Below are 26,728 nucleotides of genomic sequence, written 5' to 3'. Positions count from 1 at the left end.
TCAATTAAACCTGGTTTCGATCAATATTTTAGAGGATAACGCATGTTAGGTCTAGGTTAGGTCTGGGATTTTCGCTCATCAGACTCATACTTTCGCATTCTTGACATACTTGTTGAACGGATCCTGGGTTTTTTCTGGTTGGGATCACGTAGTAATGTGGTACCACACTGAAACAGTCGACTAAACCTGGTTTCGATCAATATTTTAGAGGATATCGCAAGTTAAGTCTGGGATTGGTCTGGGATTTGACCTCATCAGACTCATACTTTCGCGTTTTTCACATACTTGTTGAACAGATCCTGGGTTTTCTCTGGTTTGGATCACATAGTAATGTGGTACCACACTGAAACAGTCGATTAAACCTGGTTTCGATTAATATTTTAGAGGATAACGCAAGTTAAGTCTGGGATTGAACTGGGATTTGACCTCATCAGACTCATACTTTCGCATTCTTCACATACTTGTTGAACGGATCTTGGGTTTTTTCTGGTGTGGATCACGTAGTAATGTGGTACCACACTGAAACAATCAATTAAACCTGGTCTTGATAAATATTTTAGAGGATAACGCAAGTTAAGTCTGGGATAGGTCTAGGATTTGCCCTCATCAGGTTTTTACTTTCGCATATTTCTCATACTTCATGGCTAGATCCTGGGCTAGTTCTGGAGTGGATCACGTAGTAAAGTGGTACCACACTGAAACAGTCCATTAAACCTGGTTTCGCTCAATATTTTAGAGGATAACGCATGTTAGGTCTAGGTTAGGTCTGGGATTTGCTCTCATCAGACTCATTCTTTCGCATATTTCTCATACTTGATGGCTAGATCCTGGGCTTTTTCTGGATTGCATCACGTAGTAATGAAGTACAACACTGAAACAGTCAATTAAACCTGGTTTCCATCAATATCTTAGAGCACAACGCAAGTTAGGTCTGGGATATGTCTGGGATTTGCCCTCATCAGGCTCATACTTTCGCGTTTTTCACATACTCGTTGAACAGATCCTGGGTTATTTTCTGGTTTGGATCACATAGTAATGTGGTACCACATTGAAACAGTCGATTAAACCAGGTTTCGATCAATATTTTTGAGGATAACGCATGTCAGGTCTAGGTTAGGCCTGGGATTTTCACTCATCAGACTCATCCTTTCGCATTCTTCACATACTTGTTGAACGGATCCTGGGTTTTTTCTGGTTTGGATCACGTAGTAATGTGGGACCACACTGAAACAGTCAATTAAACCTGGTTTCGATTAATATTTTAGAGAATAATTCATGTTAGGTCTAGATTAGGTCTGTGATTTACTCTCATCAGGCTTATTCTTTCGCATATTTCTCATACTTGATGGCTAGATCCTGGGCTTTCTCTGGATTGCATCACGTAGTAATGAAGTACCACACTGAAACAGTCGATTAAACCAGGTTTCGATCAATATTTTAGAGTATAACTCATGTTAGGTCTGGGTTAGGCCTGGGATTTTCACTGATCAGACTCATGCTTTCGCATTCTTCACATACTTGTTGAACGGATCCTGGGTTTTTTCTGGTTTGGATCACGTAGTAATGTGGTACCACACTGAAACGGTCAATTAAACCTGGTTTCGATCAATATTTTAGAGGATAACGCAAGTTTGGTCTGGGATAGGTCTGGGATTTGCCCTCATCAGACTCACACTTTCGCATTCTTCACATACTTGTTGAACAGATCCTGGGTTTTTTCTGGTTCGGATCACGTACTAATGTGGGACCACACTGAAACAATCAATTAAACCTGGTCTTGATAAACATTTTAGAGGATAACGCATGTTAGGTCTGGGTTAGGTCTTGGATTTGCCCTCATCAGGCTCATACTTTCACATATTTCTCATACTTCATGGCTAGATCCTGGGCTGTTTCTGGATTGTATCACGTAGTAATGTGGTACCACGCTGAAACAGTCAATTAAACCTGGTTTCGATCAATATTTTAGAGGATAACGCAAGTTACGTCTGGGATAGGTCTAGGATTTGCCCTCATCAGGCTCTTACTTTCGCATATTTCTCATACTTCATGGCTAGATCCTGGGCTATTTCTGGATTGGATCACGTAGTAAAGTGGTACCACACTGAAACAGTCAATGAAACCTGGTTTCCATCAATATTTTAGAGGACAACGCATCTTAGGTCTGGGTTAGGTCTATGATTTGCCCACATCAGGCTCACAGTTTCGCGTTTTTCACATACTTGCTGAACAGATCATGGGTTTTTTCTGGTTTGGGTCACGTAGTAGTGTGATACCACACTGAAGCAGTCGATTAAACCTGGCTTCGATCAATATTTTAGTGGATAACGCATGTTAGGTCTACGTTAGCACTGGGATTTTCACTCATCAGACTCATACTTTCGCATTCTTCACATACTTGTTGAACTGATCCTGGGTTTTTCTGGTTTGGATCACGTAGTAATGTGGGTCCACACTGAAACAATCAATTAAACCTGACCTTGGTAAATATTTTAGAGGATAACGCATGTTAGGTCTAGGTTAGGTCTGGGATTTACTCTCATCAGGCTCATTCTTTCGCATATTTCTCATACATGTTGAACAGATCCTGGGTTTTTTCTGGTTTGGATCTCGTAGTAATGTGGGACCACACTGAAACAATCAATTAAACCTGGTCTTGATAAATATTTTAGAGGATAACGCATGTTAGGTCTAGGTTAGGTCTGGGATTTTCACTCATCAGACTCATACTTTCGCACACTTCACATACTCCTTGAACAGATCCTGGGTTATTTTCTGGTTTGGATCACATAGTAATGTGGTACCACACTGAAACAGTCGATTAAACCTGGTTTCGATCAATATTTTAGAGTATAACTCATGTTAGGTCTAGGTTAGGCCTGGGATTTTCACTCATCAGACTCATACTTTCGCATTCTTCACATACTTGTTGAAGGGATCCTGGGTTTTTTCTGGTTTGGATCACGTAGTAATGTGGGACCACACTGAAACAGTCAATTAAACCTGGTTTCGATCAATATTTTAGAGAAAAATTCATGTTAGGTCTAGGTTAGGCCTGGGATTTGCTCTCATCAGGCTCATTCTTTCGCATATTTCTCATACTTGATGGCTAGATCCTGGGCTTTTTCTGGATGGCATCACGTAGTAATGTAGTACCACACTGAAACAGTCAATGAAACCTGGTTTCCATCACTATTTTAGAGGACAACGCAAGTTAGGTCTAGGTAAGGCCTGAGATTTTCACTGATCAGACTCATACTTTCGCATTCTTCACATACTTGTTGAACGGATCCTGGGTTTTTTCTGGTTTGGATCACGTAGTAATGAGGTACCACACTGAAACGGTCAATTAAACCTAGTTTCGATCAATATTTTAGAGGATAACGCAAGTTAGGTCTGGGATAGGTCTGGGATTTGTCCTCATCAGGCTCATACTTTCGCGTTTTTCACATACTTGTTGAACAGATCATGGGTTTTTCCTGGTTTGGGTCACGTAGTAGTGTGATACCACACTGTAACAGTCGATTAAACCTGGTTTCGATCAATATTTTAGAGGATAACGCATGTTAGGTCTATGTTAGCCCTGGGATTTTCACTCATCAGACTCATACTTTCGCATTCTTCACATACTCCTTGAACAGATCCTGGGTAATTTTCTGGTTTGGATCACATAGTAATGTGGTACCACACTGAAACAGTCGATTAAACCAGGTTTCGATCAATATTTTTGAGGATAACGCATGTTAGGTCTAGGTTAGGCCTGGGATTTTCACTCATCAGACTCATTCTTTCGCATTCTTCACATACTTGTTGAACGGATCCTGGGTTTTTTCTGGTTTGGATCACGAAGTAATGTGGTACCACACTGAAACAGTCGATTAAACCTAGTTTCGATCAATATTTTAGAGGGTAACGCAAGTTAGGTCTGGGACAGGTCTGGAATTTGACCTCATCAGACTCATACTTTCGCACACTTCACATACTCCTTGAACAGATCCTGGGTAATTTTCTGGTTTGGATCACATAGTAATGTGGTACCACACTGAAACAGTCGATTAAACCAGGTTTCGATGAATATTTTTGAGGATAACGCATGTTAGGTCTAGGTTAGGCCTGGGATTTTCACTCATCAGACTCATACTTTCGCATTCTTCACATACTTGTTGAACGGATCCTGGGTTTTTTCTGGTTTGGATCACGAAGTAATGTGGGACCACACTGAAACAGTCAATTAAACCTGGTTTCCATGAATATCTTAGAGGACAACGCAAGTTAGGTCTGGGATATGTCTGGGATTTGCCCTCATCAGGCTCATACTTTCGCGTTTTTCACATACTTGTTGAACAGATCCTGGGTTTTTTCTGGTTTGGATCACGTAGTAGTGTGGTACCACACTGAAGCAGTCCATTAAACCTGGTTTCGATGAATATTTTAGGGGATAACGCAAGTTAGGTCTGGGATAGGTCTGGGATTTGACCTCATCAGACTCATACTTTCGCACACTTCACATACTCCTTGAACAGATCCTGGGTTATTTTCTGGTTTGGATCACGTAGTAATGTGGGACCACACTGAAACAGTCAATTAAACCTGGTTTCGATCAATATTTTAGAGAGTAATTCATGTTAGGTCTAGGTTAGGTCTGGGATTTGCTCTCATCAGGCTCATTCTTTCGCATATTTCTCATACTTCATGGCTAGATCCTGGACTGTTTCTGGATTGTATCACGTAGTAATGTGGTACCACGCTGAAACAGTCGATTAAACCTGGTTTCGATCAATATTTTAGAGGATAACGCAAGTTAAGTCTGGGATAGGTCTGGGATTTGACCTCATCAGACTCATACTTTCGCGTTTTTCACATACTTGTTGAACAGATCCTGGGTTTTTTCTGGTTTGGATCACGTAGTAGTGGGGTACCACACTGAAACAGTCCATTAAATCTGGTTGCTATCAATATCTTAGAGGATAACACATGCTAGGTCTGGATTAGGTCTAGGATTTGCCCTCATCAGGCTCATTCTTTCGCATATTTCTCAAACATGATGGCTAGATCCTGGGCTTTTTCTGGATTGTGTCACGTAGTAATGTGGTACCACACTGAAACATTCAATTAAACCTGGTCTTGATAAATATTTTAGAGGATAACGCATGTTAGGTTTGGGTTAGGTCTAGGATTTGCCCATATCAGGCTCATACTTTCGCATATTTTTCATACTTCATGGCTAGATCCTGGGCTATTTCTGGACTGGATCATGTAGTAATGTGGTACCACACTGAGACAGTCAATTAAACCTGGTTTCGATCAATATTTTAGAGGTTAACGCAAGTTAGGTCTGGGATAGGTCCGGGATTTGCCCTCATCAGGCTCAGACTTTCGCGTTTTTCACATACTTGTTGAACAGATCCTTGGTTTTTTCTAGTTTGGGTCACGTAGTAGTGCGATGTCACACTGAAACAGTCGATTAAACCTGGTTTCGATCAATATTTTTGAGGATAACGCATGTTAGGTCTGGGTTAGGTCTCGGATTTTCACTCATCAGACTCATACTTTCGCATTCTTCACATACTTGTTGAACGGATCCTGGGTTTTTTCTGGTTTGGATCACGTAGTAATGTGGGACCACACTGAAACAATCAATTAAACCTGGTCTTGATAAATATTTTAGAGGATAACGCATGTTAGGTCTGGGTTAGGTCTAGGATTTGCCCTCATGAGGCTCATACTTTCCCATATTTCTCATACTTCATGGCTAGATCCTGGGCTGTTTCTGGATTGTATCACGTAGTAATGTGGTACCTCGCTGAAACGGCCAATTAAACCTGGTTTCGATCAAAACTTTAGAGGATAACGCATGTTAGGTCTAGGATAGGTCTGGGATTTGCTGTCATCAGGCTCATTGTTACGCATATTTCTCATGCTTGATGGCTAGATCCTGGGCTTTGTCTAGATTGCATCACGTAGTAATGTAGTACCACACTGAAACAGTCAATGAAACAAGGTTTCCATCAATATTTTAGAGGACAACGCAAGTTAGGTCTAGGTAAGGCCTGAGATTTTCACTGATCAGACTCATACTTTCGCATTCTTCACATACATGTTGAACGGATCCTGGGTTTTTTCTGGTTTGGATCACGTAGTAATGTGGTACCACGCAGAAACAGTCGATTAAGCCTGGTTTCGATCAATGTTTTAGAGGATAACGCAAGTTAAGTCTGGGATAGGTCTGGGATTTGACCTCATCAGACTCATAGTTTCGCGTTTTTCACATACTTGTTGAACAGATCCCGGGTTCTTTCTGGTTTGGATCACGTAGTAGTGTGGTACCACACTGAAACAGTCCATTAAACCTGGTTGCGAACAATATCTTAGAGGATAGCGCATGTTAGGTCTGGATTAGGTCTAGGATTTGCCCTCATCAGGCTCATTCTTTCGCATATTTCTCACACTTGATGGCTAGATCCTGGGCTTTTTCTGGATTGTATCACGTAGTAATGTGGTACCACACTGAAACATTCAATTAAACCTGGTCTTGATAAATATTTTAGAGGATAACGCATGTTAGGTTTGGGTTAGGTCTAGGATTTTCACTCACCAGACTCATACTTTCGCATTCTTCACATACTTGTTGAACGGATCCTGGGTTTTTTCTGGCTTGGATCACGTAGTAATGTGGGGCCACACTGAAACAATCAATTAAACCTGGTCTTGATAAATATTTTAGAGGATAACGCATGTTAGGTCTGGGTTAGGTCTAGGATTTGCCCCCGTCAGGCTCATACTTTCGCATATTTCTTACTTCATGGCTAGATCCTGGGCTATTACTGGATTGGATCACGTAGTAATGTGGTACCACACTGAAACAGTCAATTGAACCTGGTTTCGATCAATATTTTAGAGGTTAACGCAAGTTAGGTCTGGGATAGGGCTGGGATTTGCCCTCATCAGGCTCAGACTTTCGCGTTTTTCACATACTTGTTGAACAGATCCTACGTTTTTTCTGGTTTGGATCACGTAGTACTGTGATGCCACACTGAAAGAGTCGATTAAACCAGGTTTCGATCAATATTTTTGAGGATAACGCATGTTAGGTCTAGGTTAGGCCTGGGATTTTCACTCATCAGACTCATACTTTCGCACACTTCACATACTCGTTGAACAGATCCTGGGTTTTTTCTGGTTTGGATCACATAGTAATGTGGTACCACACTGAAACAGTCGATTAAACCTGGTTTCGATTAATATTTTGGAGGATAACGCAAGTTAAGTCTGGGATTGGTCTGGGATTTGACCTCATCAGACTCATACTTTCGCATTCTTCACATACTTGTTGAACGGATCTTGGGTTTTTTCTGGTGTGGATCACGTAGTAATGTGGTACCACACTGAAACAATCAATTAAACCTGGTCTTGATAAATATTTTAGAGGATAACGCAAGTTAAGTCTGGGATAGGTCTAGGATTTGCCCTCATCAGGTTTTTACTTTCGCATATTTCTCATACTTCATGGCTAGATCCTGGGCTAGTTCTGGAGTGGATCACGTAGTAAAGTGGTACCACACTGAAACAGTCCATTAAACCTGGTTTCGCTCAATATATTAGAGGATAACGCATGTTAGGTCTAGGTTAGGTCTGGGATTTGCTCTCATCAGGCTCATTCTTTCGCATATTTCTCATACTTGATGGCTAGATCCTGGGCTTTTTCTGGATTGCATCACGTAGTAATGAAGTACAACACTGAAACAGTCAATTAAACCTGGTTTCCATCAATATCTTAGAGGACAACGCAAGTTAGGTCTGGGATATGTCTGGGATTTGCCCTCATCAGGCTCATACTTTCGCGTTTTTCACATACTTGTTGAACAGATCCTGGGTTTTTTCAGGTTTGGATCACGTTGTAGTGTGGTACCACACTGAAACAGTCCACTAAACCTGGCTTTGATCAATATTTTAGAGGATGACGCATGTTAGGTCTGGGTTAGCCCTGGGATTTTCACTCATCAGACTCATACTTTCGCATTCTTCACATACTTGTTCAACTGATCCTGGGTTTTTTCTGGTTTGGATCACGTAGTAATGTGGGACCACACTGAAACAGTCGATTAATCCTGGTTTCGATCAATATTTTGGAGGATAACGCAAGCTAGGTCTGGGATAGGTCTGGGATTTGACCTCATCAGACTCGTACTTTCGCACACTTCACATACTCGTTGAACAGATCCTGGGTTATTTTCTGGTTTGGATCACATAGTAATGTGGTACCACACTGAAACAGTCGATTAAACCAGGTTTCGATCAATATTTTAGAGTATAACTCATGTTAGGTCTGGGTTAGGCCTGGGATTTTCACTGATCAGACTCATACTTTCGCATTCTTCACATACTTGTTGAACGGATCCTGGGTTTTTTCTGGTTTGGATCACGTAGTAATGTGGTACCACACTGAAACGGTCAATTAAACCTGGTTTCGATCAATATTTTAGAGGATAACGCAAGTTAGGTCTGGGATAGGTCTGGGATTTGCCCTCATCAGACTCATACTTTCGCATTCTTCACATACTTGTTGAACAGATCCTGGGTTTTTTCTGGTTCGGATCACGTACTAATGTGGGACCACACTGAAACAATCAATTAAACCTGGTCTTGATAAACATTTTAGAGGATAACGCATGTTAGGTCTGGGTTAGGTCTTGGATTTGCCCTCATCAGGCTCATACTTTCACATATTTCTCATACTTCATGGCTAGATCCTGGGCTGTTTCTGGATTGTATCACGTAGTAATGTGGTACCACGCTGAAACAGTCGATTAAACCTGGTTTCGATCAATATTTTAGAGGATAACGCAAGTTAAGTCTGGGATAGGTCTGGGATTTGACCTCATCAGACTCATACTTTCGCGTTTTTCACATACTTGTTGAACAGATCCTGGGTTTTTTCTGGTTTGGATCACGTAGTAGTGGGGTACCACACTGAAACAGTCCATTAAATCTGGTTGCTATCAATATCTTAGAGGATAACACATGCTAGGTCTGGATTAGGTCTAGGATTTGCCCTCATCAGGCTCATTCTTTCGCATATTTCTCAAACTTGATGGCTAGATCCTGGGCTTTTTCTGGATTGTGTCACGTAGTAATGTGGTACCACACTGAAACATTCAATTAAACCTGGTCTTGATAAATATTTTAGAGGATAACGCATGTTAGGTTTGGGTTAGGTCTAGGATTTGCCCATATCAGGCTCATACTTTCGCATATTTTTCATACTTGTTGAACGGATCCTGTGTTTTTTCTGGTTTGGATCACGTAGTAATGTGGGACCACACTGAAACAATCAATTAAACCTGGTCTTGATAAATATTTTAGAGGATAACGCATGTTAGGTCTGGGTTAGGTCTAGGAATTGCCCTCATGAGGCTCATACTTTCGCATATTTCTCATACTTCATGGCTAGATCCTGGGCTGTTTCTGGATTGTATCACGTAGTAATGTGGTACCTCGCTGAAACGGCCAATTAAACCTGGTTTCGATCAATACTTTAGAGGATAACGCATGTTAGGTCTAGGATAGGTCTGGGATTTGCTGCCATCAGGCTCATTGTTACGCATATTTCTCATGCTTGATGGCTAGATCCTGGGCTTTGTCTAGATTGCATCACGTAGTAATGTAGTACCACACTGAAACAGTCAATGAAACCAGGTTTCCATCAATATTTTAGAGGACAACGCAAGTTAGGTCTAGGTAAGGCCTGAGATTTTCACTGATCAGACTCATACTTTCGCATTCTTCACATACATGTTGAACGGATCCTGGGTTTTTTCTGGTTTGGATCACGTAGTAATGTGGTACCACGCAGAAACAGTCGATTAAGCCTGGTTTCGATCAATATTTTAGAGGATAACGCAAGTTAAGTCTGGGATAGGTCTGGGATTTGACCTCATCAGACTCATACTTTCGCGTTTTTCACATACTTGTTGAACAGATCCTACGTTTTTTCTGGTTTGGATCACGTAGTACTGTGATGCCACACTGAAAGAGTCGATTAAACCAGGTTTCGATCAATATTTTTGAGGATAACGCATGTTAGGTCTAGGTTAGGCCTGGGATTTTCACTCATCAGACTCATACTTTCGCATTCTTCACATACTTGTTGAACGGATCCTGGGTTTTTTCTGGTTTGGATCACGAAGTAATGTGGGACCACACTGAAACAGTCAATTAAACCTGGTTTCGATCAATATTTTAGAGAATAATTCATGTTAGGTCTAGGTTAGGTCTGGGATTTGCTCTCATCAGGCTCATTCTTTCGCATATTTCTCATACTTGATGGCTAGATCCTGGTTTTTTTCTGGATTGCATCACGTGGTAATGAAGTGGATCACTGAAACAGTCAATTAAACCTCGTTTCCATCAATATCTTAGAGGACAACTCAAGTAAGGTCTGGGATATGTCTGGGTTTTGCCCTCATCAGGCTCATACTTTCGCGTTTTTCACATACTTGTTGAACAGATCCTGGGTTTTTTCTGGTTTGGATCACGTAGTAGTGTGGTACCACACTGAAGCAGTCCATTAAACCTGGTTTGGATCTATATTTTAGAGGATAACGCATGTTAGGTCTAGGTTAGGTCTGGGATTTTCACTCATCAGACTCATACTTTCGCATTCTTCACATACTTGTTGAACGGATCCTGGGTTTCTTCTGGTTTGGATCACGTAGTAATGTGGTACCACACTGAAACAGTCGATTAAACCTGGTTTCGATGAATATTTTAGAGGATAACGCAAGTTAGGTCTGGGATAGGTCTGGGATTTGACCTCATCAGATTCATACTTTCGCACACTTCACATACTCCTTGTACAGATCCTGTGTTATTTTCTGGTTTGGATCACATAGTAATGTGGTACCACACTGAAACAGGCGATTAAACCAGGTTTCGATCAATATTTTAGAGGATAACGCATGTTAGGTCTAGGTTAGGCCTGGGATTTTCACTCATCAGGCTCATACTTTCGCATTCTTCACATACTTGTTGAATGGATCCTGGGTTTTTTCTGGTTTGGATCACGAAGTAATGTGGGACCACACTGAATCAGTCAATTAAACCTGGTTTCGATCTATATTTTAGAGAATAATTCATGTTAGGTCTAGGTTAGGTCTGGGATTTGCCCTCATCAGGCTCATTCTATCGCATATTTCTCAAACTTGATGGCTAGATCCTGGGCTTTTTCTGGATTGTATCACGTAGTAATGTGGTACCACACTGAAACATTCAATTAAACCTGGTCTTGATAAATATTTTAGAGGATAACGCATGTTAGGTTTGGGTTAGGTCTAGGATTTGCCCTCATCAGGCTCATACTTCCGCATATTTCTCATACTTCATGGCTAGATCCTGGGCTATTTCTGGATTGGATCACGTAGTAATGTGGTACCACACTGAAACAGTCAATTAAACCTGGTTTCGATCAATATTTTAGAGATTAACGCAAGTTAGGTCTGGGATAGGGCTGGGATTTGCCCTCATCATGCTCAGACTTTCGCGTTTTTCACATACTTGTTGAACAGATCCTGGGTTTTTTCTGGTTTGGATCACGTAGTAGTGTGATGCCACACTGAAAGAGTCGATTAAACCTGGTTTCGATCAATATTTTTGAGGATAACGCATGTTAGGTCTGGGTTAGGCCTGGGATTTTCACTCATCAGACACATACTTTCGCATTCTTCACATACTTGTTGAACGGATCCTGGGTTTTTACTGGTTTGGATCACGTAGTAATGTGGTACCACACTGAAACATTCAATTAAACCTGGTCTTGATAAATATTTTAGAGGATAACGCATGTTAGGTCTAGGTTAGGTCTGGGATTTTCACTCATCAGACTCATACTTTCGCATTCTTCACATACTTGTTGAACGGATCCTGGGTTTTTTCTGTTTTGGATCACGTAGTAATGTGGTACCACACTGATACAGTCGATTAAACCTGGTCTCGATCAATATTTTAGAGAATGATTCATGTTAGGTCTAGGTTAGGTCTGGGATTTTCACTCAACAGACTCATACTTTCGCATTCTTCACATACTTGTTGAACGGATCCTGGGTTTTTTCTGGTTTGGATCACGTAGTAATGTGGGACCACACTGAAACAGTCAATTAAACCTGGTTTCGATCAATATTTTAGAGAATAATTCATGTTAGGTCTAGGTTCGGTCTGGGATTTGCTCTCATCATGCTCATTCTTTCGCATATTTCTCATACTTGATGGCTAGATCCTGGGTTATTTTCTGGTTTGGATCACATAGTAATGTGGTACCCCACTGAAACAGTCGATTAAACCTGGTTTCGATCAATATCTTAGAGGATAACGCAAGTTAAGTCTGGGATTGGTCTGGGATTTGACCTCTTCAGACTCATACTTTCGCACACTTCACATACTCGTTGAACAGATCGTGGGTTTTTTCTGGTTTGGATCACGTAGTAATGTGGTACCACACTGAAACAGTCGATTAAACCAGGTTTCGATCAATATTTTAGAGGATAACGCATGTTAGGTCTAGGTTAGGCCTGGGATTTTCACTCATCAGACTCATACTTTCGCATTCTTCACATACTCGTTGAACGGATCCTGGGCTGTTTCTGGATTGTATCACGTAGTAATGTGGTACCACGCTGAAACAGTCAATTAAACCTGGTTTCGATCAATATTTTAGAGGATAACGCAAGTTAGGTCTGGGATAGGTCTAGGATTTGCCCTGATCAGGCTCTTACTGTCGCATATTTCTTATACTTCATGGCTAGATCCTGGGCTATTTCTGGACTAGATCACGTACTAAAGTGGTACCACACTGAAACATTCAATGAAACCTGGTCTGGATAAATATTTTAGAGGATAACGCATCTTAGGTCTGGGTTAGGTGTAAGATTTGCCCTCATCAGGCTCACAGTTTCGCGTTTTTCACATTCTCGATGAACAGATCCTGGGTTTTGTCTGGTTTGGATCACGAAGTAGTGTGGTACCACACTGAAAGAGTCCATTAAACCTGGTTTCGCTCAATATTTTAGAGGATAACGCATGTTAGGTCTAGGTTAGGTCTGGGATTTGCTCTCATCAGGCTCATTCTTTCGCATATTTCTCATACTTGATGGCTAGATCCTGGGCTTTTTCTGGATTGCATCACGTAGTAATGTAGTACCACACTGAAACAGTCAATGAAACCTGGTTTCCATCACTATTTTAGAGGACAACGCAAGTTAGGTCTGGGATATGTCTGGGATTTGCCCTCATCAGGCTCATACTTTCGCGTTTTTCACATAATTGTTGAACAGATCCTGGGTTTTTTCTGGTTTGGATCACGTAGTAGTGTGGTACCACACTGAAACAGTCCATTAAACCTCGTTTGGATCAATATTTTAGGGGATAACGCATGTTAGGTCTAGGTTAGGTCTGGGATTTTCTCTCATCAGACTCATACTTTCGCATTCTTCACATACTTGTTGAACGGATCATGGGTTTTTTCTGGTTTGGATCACGTAGTAATGTGGGACCACACTGAAACAGTCTATTAAACCTGGTTTCGATCAATATTTCAGAGAATAATTCATGTTAGGTCTAGGTTAGGTCTGGGATTTGCCCTCATCAGGCTCACAGTTTCGCGTTTTCACATATTCTTGTTGAACAGATCCTGGGTTTTGTCTGGTTTGGATCACGAAGTAGTGTGGTACCACACTGAAACAGTCCATTAAACCCGGTTTCGCTCAATATTTTAGAGGATAACGCATGTTAGGTCTAGGTTAGGTCTGGGATTTGCTCTCATCAGGCTCATTCTTTCGCATATTTCTCATACTTGATGGCTAGATCCTGGGCTTTTTCTGGATGGCATCACGTAGTAATGTAGTACCACACTGAAACAGTCAATGAAACCTGGTTTCCACCACTATTTTAGAGGACAACGCAAGTTAGGTCTAGGTACGGCCTGAGATTTTCACTGATCAGACTCATACTTTCGCATTCTTCACATACTTGTTGAACGGATCCTGGGTTTTTTCTGGTTTGGATCACGTAGTAATGAGGTACCACACTGAAACGGTCTATTAAACCTAGTTTCGATCAATATTTTAGAGGATAACGCAAGTTATGTCTGGGATAGGTCTGGGATTTGTCCTCATCAGGCTCATACTTTCGCGTTTTTCACATACTTGTTGAACAGATCATGGGTTTTTTCTGGTTTGGGTCACGTAGTAGTGTGATACCACACTGAAACAGTCGATTAAACCTGGTTTCGATCAATATTTCAGAGGATAACGCATGTTAGGTCTAGGTTAGCCCTGGGATTTTCACTCTTCAGACTCATACTTTCGCATTCTTCACATACTTGTTGAACTGATCCCGGGTTTTTTCTGGTTTGGATCACGTAGTAATGTGGTACCACACTGAAACAGTCGATTAAACCTGGTTTCGATCAATATTTTAGAGGATAACGCATGTTAGGTCTAGGTTAGCCCTGGGATTTTCACTCATCAGACTCATACTTTCGCATTCCCCACATACTTGTTGAACAGATCCTGGGTTTTTTCTGGTTTGGATCACGTAGTAATGTGGTACCACACTGAAACAGTCGATTAAACCTAGTTTCGATCAATATTTTAGAGGATAACGCAAGTTAGGTCTGGGACAGGTCTGGAATTTGACCTCATCAGACTCATACTTTCGCACACTTCACATACTCCTTGAACAGATCCTGGGTTTTTTCTGGTTTGGATCACGTAGTAATGTGGTACCACACTGAAACAGTCGATTAAACCAGGTTTCGATCAATATTTTAGAGGATAACGCATGTTAGGTCTAGGTTAGGCCTGGGATTTTCACTCATCAGACTCATACTTTCGCATTCTTCACATACTTGTTGAACGGATCCTGGGCTGTTTCTGGATTGTATCACGTAGTAATGTGGTACCACGCTGAAACAGTCAATTAAACCTGGTTTCGATCAATATTTTAGAGGATAACGCAAGTTAGGTCTGGGATAGGTCTAGGATTTGCCCTGATCAGGCTCTTACTGTCGCATATTTCTTATACTTCATCGCTAGATCCTGGGCTATTTCTGGACTAGATCACGTACTAAAGTGGTACCACACTGAAACATTCAATGAAACCTGGTCTGGATAAATATTTTAGAGGATAACGCATCTTAGGTCTGGGTTAGGTGTAAGATTTGCCCTCATCAGGCTCACAGTTTCGCGTTTTTCACATTCTCGATGAACAGATCCTGGGTTTTGTCTGGTTTGGATCACGAAGTAGTGTGGTACCACACTGAAAGAGTCCATTAAACCTGGTTTCGCTCAATATTTTAGAGGATAACGCATGTTAGGTCTAGGTTAGGTCTGGGATTTGCTCTCATCAGGCTCATTCTTTCGCATATTTCTCATACTTGATGGCTAGATCCTGGGCTTTTTCTGGATTGCATCACGTAGTAATGTAGTACCACACTGAAACAGTCAATGAAACCTGGTTTCCATCACTATTTTAGAGGACAACGCAAGTTAGGTCTGGGATATGTCTGGGATTTGCCCTCATCAGGCTCATACTTTCGCGTTTTTCACATAATTGTTGAACAGATCCTGGGTTTTTTCTGGTTTGGATCACGTAGTAGTGTGGTACCACACTGAAACAGTCCATTAAACCTCGTTTGGATCAATATTTTAGGGGATAACGCATGTTAGGTCTAGGTTAGGTCTGGGATTTTCTCACATCAGACTCATACTTTCGCATTCTTCACATACTTGTTGAACGGATCATGGGTTTTTTCTGGTTTGGATCACGTAGTAATGTGGGACCACACTGAAACAGTCTATTAAACCTGGTTTCGATCAATATTTCAGAGAATAATTCATGTTAGGTCTAGGTTAGGTCTGGGATTTGCCCTCATCAGGCTCACAGTTTCGCGTTTTCACATATTCTTGTTGAACAGATCCTGGGTTTTGTCTGGTTTGGATCACGAAGTAGTGTGGTACCACACTGAAACAGTCCATTAAACCCGGTTTCGCTCAATATTTTAGAGGATAACGCATGTTAGGTCTAGGTTAGGTCTGGGATTTGCTCTCATCAGGCTCATTCTTTCGCATATTTCTCATACTTGATGGCTAGATCCTGGGCTTTTTCTGGATGGCATCACGTAGTAATGTAGTACCACACTGAAACAGTCAATGAAACCTGGTTTCCACCACTATTTTAGAGGACAACGCAAGTTAGGTCTAGGTACGGCCTGAGATTTTCACTGATCAGACTCATACTTTCGCATTCTTCACATACTTGTTGAACGGATCCTGGGTTTTTTCTGGTTTGGATCACGTAGTAATGAGGTACCACACTGAAACGGTCAATTAAACCTAGTTTCGATCAATATTTTAGAGGATAACGCAAGTTATGTCTGGGATAGGTCTGGGATTTGTCCTCATCAGGCTCATACTTTCGCGTTTTTCACATACTTGTTGAACAGATCATGGGTTTTTTCTGGTTTGGGTCACGTAGTAGTGTGATACCACACTGAAACAGTCGATTAAACCTGGTTTCGATCAATATTTCAGAGGATAACGCATGTTAGGTCTAGGTTAGCCCTGGGATTTTCACTCTTCAGACTCATACTTTCGCATTCTTCACATACTTGTTGAACTGATCCCGGGTTTTTTCTGGTTTGGATCACGTAGTAATGTGGTACCACACTGAAACAGTCGATTAAACCTGGTTTCGATCAATATTTTAGAGGATAACGCATGTTAGGTCTAGGTTAGCCCTGGGATTTTCACTCATCAGACTCATACTTTCGCATTCCCCACATACTTGTTGAACAGATCCTGGGTTTTTTCTGGTTTGGATCACGTAGTAATGTGGTACCACACTGAAACAATCGATTAAACCTAGTTTCGATCAATATTTTAGAGGATAACGCAAGTTAGGTCTGGGACAGGTCTGGAATTTGACCTCATCAGACTCATACTTTCTCACACTTCACATACTCCTTGAACAGATCCTGGGTAATTATCTGGTTTGGATCACATAGTAATGTGGTACCACACTGAAACAGTCGATTAAACCAGGTTTCGATCAATATTTTTGAGGATAACGCATGTTAGGTCTAGGTTAGGCCTGGGATTTTCACTCATCAGACTCATACTTTCGCATTCTTCACATACTTGTTGAACGGATCCTGGGTTTTTTCTGGTTTGGATCACGAAGTAATGTGGTACCACACTGAAACAGTCGATTAAACCTAGTTTCGATCAATATTTTAGAGGATAACGCAAGTTAGGTCTGGGACAGGTCTGGAATTTGACCTCATCAGACTCATACTTTCGCACACTTCACGTACTCCTTGAACAGATCCTGGGTAATTTTCTGGTTTGGATCACATAGTAATGTGGTACCACACTGAAACAGTCGATTAAACCAGGATTCGATGAATATTTTTGAGGATAACGCATGTTAGGTCTAGGTTAGGCCTGGGATTTTCACTCATCAGAGTCATACTTTCGCATTCTTCACATACTTGTTGAACGGATCCTGGGTTTTTTCTGGTTTGGATCACGAAGTAATGTGGGACCACACTGAAACAGTCAATTAAACCTGGTTTCGATCAATATTTTAGAGAATAATTCATGTTGGGTCTAGGTTAGGTCTGGGATTTGCTCTCATCAGGCTCATTCTTTCGCATATTTCTCATACTTCAAGGCTAGATCCTGTGCTTTTTCTGGATTGCATCACGTAGTAATGAAGTACAGCACTGAAACAGTCAATTAAACCTGGTTTCCATGAATATCTTAGAGGACAACGCAAGTTAGGTCTGGGATATGTCTGGGATTTGCCCTCATCAGGCTCATACTTTCGCGTTTTTCACATACTTGTTGAACAGATCCTGGGTTTTTTCTGGTTTGGATCACGTAGTAGTGTGGTACCACACTGAAGCAGTCCATTAAACCTGGTTTGGATCAATATTTTAGAGGGTAACGCATGTTAGGTCTAGGTTAGGTCTGGGATTTTCACTCATCAGACTCATACTTTCGCATTCTTCACATACTTGTTGAACGGATCCTGGGTTTTTTCTGGTTTGGATCACGTAGTAATGTGGTACCACACTGAAACGGTCGATTAAACCTGGTTTCGATGAATATTTTAGGGGATAACGCAAGTTAGGTCTGGGATAGGTCTGGGATTTGACCTCATCAGACTCATACTTTCGCACACTTCACATACTCCTTGAACAGATCCTGGGTTATTTTCTGGTTTGGATCACACAGTAATGTGGTACCACACTGAAACTGTCGATTAAACCAGGTTTCGATCAATATCTTAGAGGATAACGCATGTTAGGTCTAGGTTAGGCCTGGGATTTTCACTCATCAGGCTCATACTTTCGCATTCTTCACATACTTGTTGAACGGATCCTGGGTTTTTTCTGGTTTGGATCACGAAGTAATGTGGGACCACACTGAAACAGTCAATTAAACCTGGTTTCGATCAATATTTTAGAGAATAATTCATGTCAGGTCTAGGTTAGATCTGGGATTTGCTCTCATCAGGCTCATTCTTTCGCATATTTCTCATACTTCAAGGCTAGATCCTGTGCTTTTTCTGGATTGTATCACGTAGTAATGTGGTACCACACTGAAACATTCAATTAAACCTAGTCTTGATAAATATTTTAGAGGATAACGCATGTTATGTTAGGGTTAGGTCTATGATTTGCTCTCATCAGGCTCATTCTTTCGCAGATTTCTCATACTTCATGGCTAGATCCTGGACTGTTTCTGGATTGTATCACGTAGTAATGTCGTACCACGCTGAAACAGTCGATTAAACCTGGTTTCGATCAATATTTTAGAGGATAACGCAAGTTAAGTCTGGGATAGGTCTGGGATTTGACCTCATCAGACTCTTACTTTCGCGTTTTTCACATACTTGTTGAACAGATCCTGGGTTTTTTCTGGTTTGGATCACGTAGTAGTGGGGTAACACACTGAAACAGTCCATTAAATCTGGTTGCTATCAATATCTTAGAGGATAACACATGCTAGGTCTGGATTAGGTCTAGGATTTGCCCTCATCAGGCTCATTCTTTCGCATATTTCTCAAACTTGATGGCTAGATCCTGGGCTTTTTCTGGATAGTGTCACGTAGTAATGTGGTACCACACTGAAACAATCAATTAAACCTGGTCTTGATAAATATTTTAGAGGATAACGCATGTTAGGTCTGGGTTAGGTATAGGATTTGCCCTCGTCAGGCTCATACTTTCGCATATTTCTCATACTTCAAGGCTAGATCCTGGGCTGTTTCTGGATTGTATCACATAGTAATGTGGTACCACACTGAAACAGTCGATTAAACCAGGTTTCGATCAATATTTTAGAGGATAACGCAAGTCAGGTCTGGGATAGGTCTGGGATTTGCCCTCATCAGGCTCAGACTTTCGCGTTTTTCACATACTTGTTGAACAGATCCTGGGTTTTTTCTGGTTTGGATCACGTAGTAATGAGGTACCACACTGAAACGGTCTATTAAACCTAGTTTCGATCAATATTTTAGAGGATAACGCAAGTCAGGTCTGGGATAGGTCTGGGATTTGCCCTCATCAGGCTCAGACTTTCGCGTTTTTCACATACTTGTTGAACAGATCCTGGGTTTTTTCTGGTTTGGATCACGAAGTAGTGTGGTACCACACTGAAACAGTCCATTAAACCCGGTTTCGCTCAATATTTTAGAGGATAACGCATGTTAGGTCTAGGTTAGGTCTGGGATTTGCTCTCATCAGGCTCATTCTTTCGCATATTTCTCATACTTGATGGCTAGATCCTGGGCTTTTTCTGGATGGCATCACGTAGTAATGTAGTACCACACTGAAACAGTCAATGAAACCTGGTTTCCACCACTATTTTAGAGGACAACGCAAGTTAGGTCTAGGTACGGCCTGAGATTTTCACTGATCAGACTCATACTTTCGCATTCTTCACATACTTGTTGAACGGATCCTGGGTTTTTTCTGGTTTGGATCACGTAGTAATGAGGTACCACACTGAAACGGTCTATTAAACCTAGTTTCGATCAATATTTTAGAGGATAACGCAAGTTATGTCTGGGATAGGTCTGGGATTTGTCCTCATCAGGCTCATACTTTCGCGTTTTTCACATACTTGTTGAACAGATCATGGGTTTTTTCTGGTTTGGGTCACGTAGTAGTGTGATACCACACTGAAACAGTCGATTAAACCTGGTTTCGATCAATATTTCAGAGGATAACGCATGTTAGGTCTAGGTTAGCCCTGGGATTTTCACTCTTCAGACTCATACTTTCGCATTCTTCACATACTTGTTGAACTGATCCCGGGTTTTTTCTGGTTTGGATCACGTAGTAATGTGGTACCACACTGAAACAGTCGATTAAACCTGGTTTCGATCAATATTTTAGAGGATAACGCATGTTAGGTCTAGGTTAGCCCTGGGATTTTCACTCATCAGACTCATACTTTCGCATTCCCCACATACTTGTTGAACAGATCCTGGGTTTTTTCTGGTTTGGATCACGTAGTAATGTGGTACCACACTGAAACAGTCGATTAAACCTAGTTTCGATCAATATTTTAGAGGATAACGCAAGTTAGGTCTGGGACAGGTCTGGAATTTGACCTCATCAGACTCATACTTTCGCACACTTCACATACTCCTTGAACAGATCCTGGGTTTTTTCTGGTTTGGATCACGTAGTAATGTGGTACCACACTGAAACAGTCGATTAAACCAGGTTTCGATCAATATTTTAGAGGATAACGCATGTTAGGTCTAGGTTAGGCCTGGGATTTTCACTCATCAGACTCATACTTTCGCATTCTTCACATACTTGTTGAACGGATCCTGGGCTGTTTCTGGATTGTATCACGTAGTAATGTGGTACCACGCTGAAACAGTCAATTAAACCTGGTTTCGATCAATATTTTAGAGGATAACGCAAGTTAGGTCTGGGATAGGTCTAGGATTTGCCCTGATCAGGCTCTTACTGTCGCATATTTCTTATACTTCATCGCTAGATCCTGGGCTATTTCTGGACTAGATCACGTACTAAAGTGGTACCACACTGAAACATTCAATGAAACCTGGTCTGGATAAATATTTTAGAGGATAACGCATCTTAGGTCTGGGTTAGGTGTAAGATTTGCCCTCATCAGGCTCACAGTTTCGCGTTTTTCACATTCTCGATGAACAGATCCTGGGTTTTGTCTGGTTTGGATCACGAAGTAGTGTGGTACCACACTGAAAGAGTCCATTAAACCTGGTTTCGCTCAATATTTTAGAGGATAACGCATGTTAGGTCTAGGTTAGGTCTGGGATTTGCTCTCATCAGGCTCATTCTTTCGCATATTTCTCATACTTGATGGCTAGATCCTGGGCTTTTTCTGGATTGCATCACGTAGTAATGTAGTACCACACTGAAACAGTCAATGAAACCTGGTTTCCATCACTATTTTAGAGGACAACGCAAGTTAGGTCTGGGATATGTCTGGGATTTGCCCTCATCAGGCTCATACTTTCGCGTTTTTCACATAATTGTTGAACAGATCCTGGGTTTTTTCTGGTTTGGATCACGTAGTAGTGTGGTACCACACTGAAACAGTCCATTAAACCTCGTTTGGATCAATATTTTAGGGGATAACGCATGTTAGGTCTAGGTTAGGTCTGGGATTTTCTCTCATCAGACTCATACTTTCGCATTCTTCACATACTTGTTGAACGGATCATGGGTTTTTTCTGGTTTGGATCACGTAGTAATGTGGGACCACACTGAAACAGTCTATTAAACCTGGTTTCGATCAATATTTCAGAGAATAATTCATGTTAGGTCTAGGTTAGGTCTGGGATTTGCCCTCATCAGGCTCACAGTTTCGCGTTTTCACATATTCTTGTTGAACAGATCCTGGGTTTTGTCTGGTTTGGATCACGAAGTAGTGTGGTACCACACTGAAACAGTCCATTAAACCCGGTTTCGCTCAATATTTTAGAGGATAACGCATGTTAGGTCTAGGTTAGGTCTGGGATTTGCTCTCATCAGGCTCATTCTTTCGCATATTTCTCATACTTGATGGCTAGATCCTGGGCTTTTTCTGGATGGCATCACGTAGTAATGTAGTACCACACTGAAACAGTCAATGAAACCTGGTTTCCACCACTATTTTAGAGGACAACGCAAGTTAGGTCTAGGTACGGCCTGAGATTTTCACTGATCAGACTCATACTTTCGCATTCTTCACATACTTGTTGAACGGATCCTGGGTTTTTTCTGGTTTGGATCACGTAGTAATGAGGTACCACACTGAAACGGTCAATTAAACCTAGTTTCGATCAATATTTTAGAGGATAACGCAAGTTATGTCTGGGATAGGTCTGGGATTTGTCCTCATCAGGCTCATACTTTCGCGTTTTTCACATACTTGTTGAACAGATCATGGGTTTTTTCTGGTTTGGGTCACGTAGTAGTGTGATACCACACTGAAACAGTCGATTAAACCTGGTTTCGATCAATATTTCAGAGGATAACGCATGTTAGGTCTAGGTTAGCCCTGGGATTTTCACTCTTCAGACTCATACTTTCGCATTCTTCACATACTTGTTGAACTGATCCCGGGTTTTTTCTGGTTTGGATCACGTAGTAATGTGGTACCACACTGAAACAGTCGATTAAACCTGGTTTCGATCAATATTTTAGAGGATAACGCATGTTAGGTCTAGGTTAGCCCTGGGATTTTCACTCATCAGACTCATACTTTCGCATTCCCCACATACTTGTTGAACAGATCCTGGGTTTTTTCTGGTTTGGATCACGTAGTAATGTGGTACCACACTGAAACAATCGATTAAACCTAGTTTCGATCAATATTTTAGAGGATAACGCAAGTTAGGTCTGGGACAGGTCTGGAATTTGACCTCATCAGACTCATACTTTCTCACACTTCACATACTCCTTGAACAGATCCTGGGTAATTATCTGGTTTGGATCACATAGTAATGTGGTACCACACTGAAACAGTCGATTAAACCAGGTTTCGATCAATATTTTTGAGGATAACGCATGTTAGGTCTAGGTTAGGCCTGGGATTTTCACTCATCAGACTCATACTTTCGCATTCTTCACATACTTGTTGAACGGATCCTGGGTTTTTTCTGGTTTGGATCACGAAGTAATGTGGTACCACACTGAAACAGTCGATTAAACCTAGTTTCGATCAATATTTTAGAGGATAACGCAAGTTAGGTCTGGGACAGGTCTGGAATTTGACCTCATCAGACTCATACTTTCGCACACTTCACGTACTCCTTGAACAGATCCTGGGTAATTTTCTGGTTTGGATCACATAGTAATGTGGTACCACACTGAAACAGTCGATTAAACCAGAATTCGATGAATATTTTTGAGGATAACGCATGTTAGGTCTAGGTTAGGCCTGGGATTTTCACTCATCAGAGTCATACTTTCGCATTCTTCACATACTTGTTGAACGGATCCTGGGTTTTTTCTGGTTTGGATCACGAAGTAATGTGGGACCACACTGAAACAGTCAATTAAACCTGGTTTCGATCAATATTTTAGAGAATAATTCATGTTAGGTCTAGGTTAGGTCTGGGATTTGCTCTCATCAGGCACATTCTTTCGCATATTTCTCATACTTCAAGGCTAGATCCTGTGCTTTTTCTGGATTGCATCACGTAGTAATGAAGTACAGCACTGAAACAGTCAATTAAACCTGGTTTCCATGAATATCTTAGAGGACAACGCAAGTTAGGTCTGGGATATGTCTGGGATTTGCCCTCATCAGGCTCATACTTTCGCGTTTTTCACATACTTGTTGAACAGATCCTGGGTTTTTTCTGGTTTGGATCACGTAGTAGTGTGGTACCACACTGAAGCAGTCCATTAAACCTGGTTTGGATCAATATTTTAGAGGGTAACGCATGTTAGGTCTAGGTTAGGTCTGGGATTTTCACTCATCAGACTCATACTTTCGCATTCTTCACATACTTGTTGAACGGATCCTGGGTTTTTTCTGGTTTGGATCACGTAGTAATGTGGTACCACACTGAAACGGTCGATTAAACCTGGTTTCGATGAATATTTTAGGGGATAACGCAAGTTAGGTCTGGGATAGGTCTGGGATTTGACCTCATCAGACTCATACTTTCGCACACTTCACATACTCCTTGAACAGATCCTGGGTTATTTTCTGGTTTGGATCACACAGTAATGTGGTACCACACTGAAACTGTCGATTAAACCAGGTTTCGATCAATATCTTAGAGGATAACGCATGTTAGGTCTAGGTTAGGCCTGGGATTTTCACTCATCAGGCTCATACTTTCGCATTCTTCACATACTTGTTGAACGGATCCTGGGTTTTTTCTGGTTTGGATCACGAAGTAATGTGGGACCACACTGAAACAGTCAATTAAACCTGGTTTCGATCAATATTTTAGAGAATAATTCATGTCAGGTCTAGGTTAGATCTGGGATTTGCTCTCATCAGGCTCATTCTTTCGCATATTTCTCATACTTCAAGGCTAGATCCTGTGCTTTTTCTGGATTGTATCACGTAGTAATGTGGTACCACACTGAAACATTCAATTAAACCTAGTCTTGATAAATATTTTAGAGGATAACGCATGTTATGTTAGGGTTAGGTCTATGATTTGCTCTCATCAGGCTCATTCTTTCGCAGATTTCTCATACTTCATGGCTAGATCCTGGACTGTTTCTGGATTGTATCACGTAGTAATGTCGTACCACGCTGAAACAGTCGATTAAACCTGGTTTCGATCAATATTTTAGAGGATAACGCAAGTTAAGTCTGGGATAGGTCTGGGATTTGACCTCATCAGACTCTTACTTTCGCGTTTTTCACATACTTGTTGAACAGATCCTGGGTTTTTTCTGGTTTGGATCACGTAGTAGTGGGGTAACACACTGAAACAGTCCATTAAATCTGGTTGCTATCAATATCTTAGAGGATAACACATGCTAGGTCTGGATTAGGTCTAGGATTTGCCCTCATCAGGCTCATTCTTTCGCATATTTCTCAAACTTGATGGCTAGATCCTGGGCTTTTTCTGGATAGTGTCACGTAGTAATGTGGTACCACACTGAAACAATCAATTAAACCTGGTCTTGATAAATATTTTAGAGGATAACGCATGTTAGGTCTGGGTTAGGTATAGGATTTGCCCTCGTCAGGCTCATACTTTCGCATATTTCTCATACTTCAAGGCTAGATCCTGGGCTGTTTCTGGATTGTATCACATAGTAATGTGGTACCACACTGAAACAGTCGATTAAACCAGGTTTCGATCAATATTTTAGAGGATAACGCTAGTCAGGTCTGGGATAGGTCTGGGATTTGCCCTCATCAGGCTCAGACTTTCGCGTTTTTCACATACTTGTTGAACAGATCCTGGGTTTTTTCTGGTTTGGATCACGTAGTAGTGGGGTACCACACTGAAACAGTCCATTAAATCTGGTTGCTATCAATATCTTAGAGGATAACACATGCTAGGTCTGGATTAGGTCTAGGATTTGCCCTCATCAGGCTCATTCTTTCGCATATTTCTCAAACTTGATGGCTAGATCCTGGGCTTTTTCTGGATAGTGTCACGTAGTAATGTGGTACCACACTGAAACAATCAATTAAACCTGGTCTTGATAAATATTTTAGAGGATAACGCATGTTAGGTTTGGGTTAGGTCTAGGATTTGCCCCATATCAGGCTCATACTTTCGCATATTTCTCATACTTCATGGCTAGATCCTGGGCTATTTCTGGACTGGATCACGTAGTAATGTGGTACCACACTGAGACAGTCAATTAAACCTGGTTTCGATCAATATTTTAGAGGTTAACGCAAGTTAGGTCTGGGATAGGTCCGGGATTTGCCCTCATCAGGCTCAGACTTTCGCGTTTTTCACATACTTGTTGAACAGATCCTTGGTTTTTTCTAGTTTGGGTCACGTAGTAGTGCGATGTCACATTGAAACAGTCGATTAAACCTGGTTTCGATCAATATTTTTGAGGATAACGCATGTTAGGTCTGGGTTAGGTCTCGGATTTTCACTCATCAGACTCATACTTTCGCATTCTTCACATACTTGTTGAACGGATCCTGGGTTTTTTCTGGTTTGGATCACGTAGTAATGTGGGACCACACTGAAACAATCAATTAAACCTGGTCTTGATAAATATTTTAGAGGATAACGCATGTTAGGTCTGGGTTAGGTCTGGGATTTGCCCTCATGAGGCTCATACTTTCGCATATTTCTCATACTTCATGGCTAGATCCTGGGCTGTTTCTGGATTGTATCACGTAGTAATGTGGTACCACGCTGAAACGGCCAATTAAACCTGGTTTCGATCAATACTTTAGAGGATAACGCTTGTTAGGTCTAGGATAGGTCTGGGATTTGCTGTCATCAGGCTCATTGTTTCGCATATTTCTCATGCTTGATGGCTAGATCCTGGGCTTTGTCTAGATTGCATCACGTAGTAATGTAGTACCACACTGAAACAGTCAATGAAACCAGGTTTCCATCAATATTTTAGAGGACAACGCAAGTTAGGTCTAGGTAAGGCCTGAGATTTTCACTGATCAGACTCATACTTTCGCATTCTTCACATACTTGTTGAACGGATCCTGGGTTTTTTCTG

The sequence above is a fragment of the Colletes latitarsis genome, unplaced genomic scaffold, assembly GCF_051014445.1.
Source record: "Colletes latitarsis isolate SP2378_abdomen unplaced genomic scaffold, iyColLati1 scaffold0006, whole genome shotgun sequence".
In the NCBI taxonomy this organism is placed as follows: domain Eukaryota; kingdom Metazoa; phylum Arthropoda; class Insecta; order Hymenoptera; family Colletidae; genus Colletes; species Colletes latitarsis.
This window is presented reverse-complemented; position numbering follows the sequence as displayed.